Below are 5,752 nucleotides of genomic sequence, written 5' to 3' on the forward strand. Positions count from 1 at the left end.
GAGCCAAAATATTGGAAGCAGTCTTCTTTTTACAGGTTATCACCAAAAAAAGATGAACATAAAGATTATTGATGACTAAGAATGTTTCTCTCAAGCATGCCAACCTTGCTAGTAAACCACAGAAAATATGACTATCTTCTTTGTTTTTTAGTTACTTTTTTATCTTCTTTTCTTTCTCCTCCTCCACTCCCACTAAAATGTGAGCTCAGAGAAGAAGGGAGCTTGCCTGTCTTTTTCACCATTGTGTCCCCAGCACTGAACCTGGCACAGCATAGGTTTTCGATCAGCATCTTTTGAGTCTATTGAATAAAAGGATAACATATCATAACAAAATAATCATTTTCTCTCCTATATTAGTATGAGAATCTGATCAGTCTTTGTTATAAAAAAGAAATGTTTAGGAGTATTTAATCCTTCCTTTTCTCATTCCCATCTTTCATTCATATGAAGATCCAATTCTTTGGCAAATTCTATTTTTTGTGCTCTCAAAACACATCCCAGATTTGACGACTTCCCCAAGCTGTACCCCCCTTGTCCTAGCCCCTACCCTGCTCCTTTCTCCCCTGGATTACTACAGTAGCTTCCTTACTGGTCTCACTGCTTCTACCCTGCCTGCCCACCCTCCCCCTCCCACCCACACCAGGCTACCCTTCCTGCCCACCTTCCCCTTCCCACCCACCCCAGGCTACCCTTCCTACCCACCCTCCTCTTCCCACCCATGCCAGGCTAACCTTCCTGCCCACCCTCCCCTTCCCATCCATGCCAGGCTACCCATCCTGCCTACCCTCCCCTTCCCGTCCACCCCAGGCTACCCTTCCTGCCCACCCTCCCCTTTCCATCCATGCCAGACTACCCTGCCTGCCCACCCTGCCTACCTATCCTCCCCTTTCCATACACCCCAGGCTACCCTTCCTGCCCACCCTGCCTGCCCACCTCCCTTCTCATCCACCCCAGGCCAATTTCAATGCAGAGCTCAGAGTGATAGTCCAAAAATGTAAATCAGATCCTGTCATTCCTCTGCTCAGAGGTTTCTCATCTCACTCAAAATAAAGGTCAACATTTTTACAAAGAATGTAGGCTACTGGCCAGTTGCCACCTTTTTGACCTTCTCTCCCATTGCTGTCATCCTTGCCCCCTCCTCTCCAGTGAAACCAAGCTTCTGGCTTTTCTTTAAAGGTGACATGCATGGCTCCACCTCAGGACATTTGCACTTGCTGTTTCTCTATTTCGAGTGCTTTGTTTCCAAATATCCATAGGACTGGCTTCCTCATATTTTTCAGGTCTTTGCTCCAGTTCCTTTTCTCTGTGAGGCATTGCCTAACTGCCCCATATAAAATCTCAGTACCCTCCTCTGCAGCACCCCTGCCACTTCCTCTCCCTCTAACACTGCTTCTTTGTCCTCATAGCATTATCACCATCCAACATATTATAAATTTACCTGTGTCGTATTTATTATCTTTCTCCCTGTGATAGAACATAAGCTCCACCAAGACAGAGTTTTTGCCTGTTTTGTACATGATGTATCACCCAAAATAGTGTGTGACACAGAAGAGACATAAAATATATGGTTTTTTGAGTGAATAAACTGTAACTCTAAACACCTAAGCTTTAGAAAGCTAATCAGTATCTCAGAAGCCCCATGGAGACAGGGCTGTGGGAAGCTGGGAGGTAATTTTCAATTCTAAGATAATTTTCAGTTCAGAATTCAGGGCTACGACAGGACATCTCAGTTCACAAGATCTTCAGTCTACTTTTACCTGTGTTAAGTCTTGTAAGAGAACATTTTTGACCCTACAGCTGGCCCTAAATCCTAAAAGCCTGACTGGGGCCCAGGAAACACCTGAAGTTTGAAAATTATTAGTGTTAAACAGTGTTTTCTCTCACCACCTCAAATAAGAGTGTAGTGGAATAAAGAAGTCCAATGACATGACTTTTTTTCTTTTAAGATTTTATTTATTTATTCATAGACATACAGAGAGAGAGAGGCAGAGACACAGGCAGAGGGAGAAGCAGGCTCCATGCAGGGAGCCCAATGCAGGACTGGATCCCGGGTCTCAACATGATGACTTTTTTGCTGCTTTTGTTATTACCTTTTTTTTTTTTTTTTTTTTTTTAGTGGTGGCTTCAGTGTAGAATTCAGTGTATACATTGCTTTTAACAAAATTATTTTAGTATTGTTGATGTGAGAAAAATCAAGAAGATGAGTGCTTCAGTTAAATAATGATAAATAGTCTTACAAGGAAAATTGTGTTAGGTTCTAACAATCTAACTTGTATTTCTTAAATATTTTAAATGTAATTTATACATATTAACTTCACAAAAAACTGCAAAGTTTGAACGCTATATAGGCTTTGAAATATATTTTATCTTCATTACATTGATGTTCTTATATTTACAGCTAACCATGGCATTTTCTATAAAAATATAAAACATGAAGAGGACATTTTCACAATTTTCAGTATTAGCTGATACAAGCTGCATTTCGGTGGCTAAGACAAGCAAAGGAAATGAGTTCACCAGGGGTGCCTGGGTGGCTCAGTCAGTTGAATGTCTGCTTGGGCTCAGGACTATGGGATGGAGCCCCACTTAGGCCTCGTCGCTCAGAGGGAGTCTGCTTCCCCTTCTCCCTCTGCTGGTGTTCTCTTTATCTTAAATAAATAAATAAAATCTTTTTTAAAAAAAGAAAAAGAAAAAGAAATGATTTTACCAAAGTTTATACAAGCCCAATGCCCAAAAAACAAGACCATTAAAATAATAAAATACAAACTCAGCCCCCCTGGAAGGCAAGAATGCGACGAAGTTTATACAGAAATTTAAAATGAATAGATGTACACACAGAACTGTGTTATTTCTCTTCTAAGATACCATCAGTTCAATCTCAAACTCAAACTGAAAGTATTTGCGGTTAAAGCCATTCATCGGATGTCTATCAGAGAGTGTGATCTATTGCATTGAGTAGAAGATAGTCAAGAACAGAACCGTATTTACTCCACTAGTAGCTAAATCAATAGGTAGGAGAGGCAATTCAATTTTCTGTTCCATGATAGTTATTTGTACGTTACTCACTTTTTATGCACAGTTGTAAGTGGTCTTGGTTGCAGACCCACACTCTAGAGAGAAAATGCTTGAGGACCCCATAGAGCTCCAAACCTCAGCTCTTAACGGAATTGCAGGACTAACTTGCCCACAGAGAGCTCAGTGCTGGGCTTGGTCCTGCACTCATTATTCAGTAACCAAAAACACTTGAACAAATACCAAAGACAGATAATACTTGCAAATAATTAAGCTAAGAATTGGACCAGGACTTTAATCCAGGACTTAACGTTTTATAAGATCATACAACAACTCACCACCTCCATGTTTGGCTTTTCCTCTTGCATAAAACAAAGATTAAGAAAAGAGGATACTGGGGTGCACATCCCCTCTCCGTGGTATTTTCCTAATCTTATTCCTTTGAAATGAAATAATAAACCTCAGGATAATATTCATAGCTATTTTTTAAATTATCCACATGCACATTTCAACCCTTCCAACAACCCTACAGGATTAGTTATTTTCATCACCACTTTCACTGAGGATTTTGCTTCTCGTGAAACTTCCCAAACTTGTCATATCCTTGGTAGGCAACTAAAGAGAAGGTTCATCTGACAGGAAGGCCCTGGTTTCTAGCCACCACCTTGCCCCTTCAGGGTGCCTGGGGATCTCCTTCCCAACCCCCTGCAGCACAAAGCCGCACTGCTCACCCTTCCCCAGGACCTGTGGCACCCTGTGGCACCCTGTGGCACCCTGGCTAGTCGAAAGAGCTGTCACTTCCCTGCCTTGGAAGGGCCTGTTTGAAGAACTCTGCTCGTTCGTTGCTGATTGGAAGGGCCTTGGGAAAGCCGAATCTTAGGTGACCTTTAGGAAAATCCCAACCTTCGAGCCAAAAGGCCCTGAAGCAGCCGCCAACCTGCTAAGCGCGCCTCCCGGCTGTCCTGACCTGAAGTTTTACAAGCGGCCCCTTGGCCTTGATGCCCTCCCTGGGCACCTGCCGACCCGGCGCTCGGCGCGGACACCGACGGGCCAGGCCAAAGGCAAGCGCGCAGAGGGGCTGCGAAGTGCCCTGCTCCTGGCTGGAAAGTTTGTAAAGAAAGTACTGAACACAGACTTCCCATAGTATCAAAAGGAAAATTTATGCATCGCCTTTGAGTTCAACTTCTCCATTAAAGCTTTTTCCCTATAATCTAGGGAGTTCTTATCTTGGTGACTTATGATGTTATGGAGAGGCTCATGCATGGAAAATGTCAATAGAAATAGTAACTCTGGAAGGGAAGGGCCTCCTAATTAGTCCCCATTTAGATTTTATGATGGCTTTGAGATCTGCTCATCCTGACAGTGCGCACTGTGGTTACATATTGTTCTAGCCTGAGGGAACCATAGGAAAATCCAGATTTATTGTACCTATCATACCAGCATATTTCATTTGCCATTATGAGCAGCCATCTCGCAATGATGCAGGAGTATTTATTACAGATTAAATTGTAGGACCTGGATGGTTTAGTGAGGTTCTTGAGGTATCATTTATGTCATTAACTGGCTCATTATCAGATCTGCAAATCTCCATTCTTCTCGGAGCCTGCTGCTGGAGCCCGGAGGCCCCAGGGCTCGGCCGCTTCCCCTCGGCCTTCGTGGTGGCGGCGGGTGGCCGAGAGCTGGAAATACAGACAAAGCAAATCGCTGGCATCCCCCCGCCCCATGCACACCCCCACGCACACCCATGCACACACGCACACGCGCTCCCGGCGCCCTCCTGAGGGGGGGGGGGGGTTACCCGATTTCCCGGAAGGCGGCGGCCGGTGGCCCGGGCGCCTTCTGCAGGCGGTGGAGGTCGGGCCCGGGGCGCGGGGGCGGGGCGGGGCGGGGGCGGGGTTCAGGGCCTTGGCTTGCGGGGCGGCGGCCGCTGATTAGGTTAGGAGAGCCCGGCTGCCTCCGGAAGCTGCAGCCTCCAATTTTTCTTCTCTGATAAATAACCCCACGTCTGAAAACCAGGAAGGGAGAAGAGAGTGTGTGAAATTTAATTGTGGTTATTTAAGAAGTTAGCTGCTCTTCTGGGCTGATTATGTTCGGCGACAGGGTTCAGTGTTCATGTCCCGGTGCCTCTGGGACTGCGTTGTAATTCTGCCTGGGAAGCTGAGCGAGGAGGATTCACTGACGACGATTAGGATTTTTTTTTTTTTTTTTTTAAGGGAGCAGAATATTCTTGCCTCAAACTAGCCGGTGAGCATTTTCAGGAAGGAATACTGAGAGCCCCGGGGTTCACCCCCTAAGTCTCCCCTCTGCTGCGGTTCTTCTATTTGCATTTATTGTTTGACTCAAAGTAGGGGTTCTTTGTTGTTGATATTTGCCCTATTTCCTTTCCTATATTGCTTTTTCATAAAACCCAGGGAATGGCATTTAAGTTGCCGGTGTTCTTTGGTATTGAAATACTCGCCAGAGAGGCACAAAAGTACCCATAGAAATGCTGAACTCAAATTCATAGATTATCTGGGAGACAAATGCCTTGTGATTTAATTGTTGAGTATAATTAATTCCCTGCATAGACAATAGTTGCTGGTAACGGCACATTTCCACAAAGGAAAATCACAGGTAGAAGCTATTAGGTGTTCTTTAAAGAGGACTGATGTGTCATGGGACTGAATTTGAGACCGTGGACTCGGTTGACCATTAATATTTGCACAGATTAATGGTTGTAAAATATTGCTTCCCTTTCTTA

At 44.5% G+C, this 5,752-nt stretch overlaps 1 long non-coding RNA gene across 1 annotated transcript; it reads right to left on the minus strand.

Annotated features, from left to right (window-relative positions):
• Positions 1-1,992: 1,992 nt before the first annotated feature.
• Positions 1,993-4,940, minus strand: LOC140624177 (uncharacterized). The gene is made up of 3 exons (XR_012023695.1): positions 4,811-4,940; positions 3,067-4,691; positions 1,993-2,648 (listed from the first exon to the last, which is right to left on the minus strand). It is a non-coding gene; the product is annotated as an uncharacterized lncRNA (long non-coding RNA).
• Positions 4,941-5,752: the final 812 nt, after the last annotated feature.

The sequence above is a fragment of the Canis lupus genome, chromosome 34 (genome assembly GCF_048164855.1).
Source record: "Canis lupus baileyi chromosome 34, mCanLup2.hap1, whole genome shotgun sequence".
Lineage (NCBI taxonomy): Eukaryota > Metazoa > Chordata > Mammalia > Carnivora > Canidae > Canis > Canis lupus.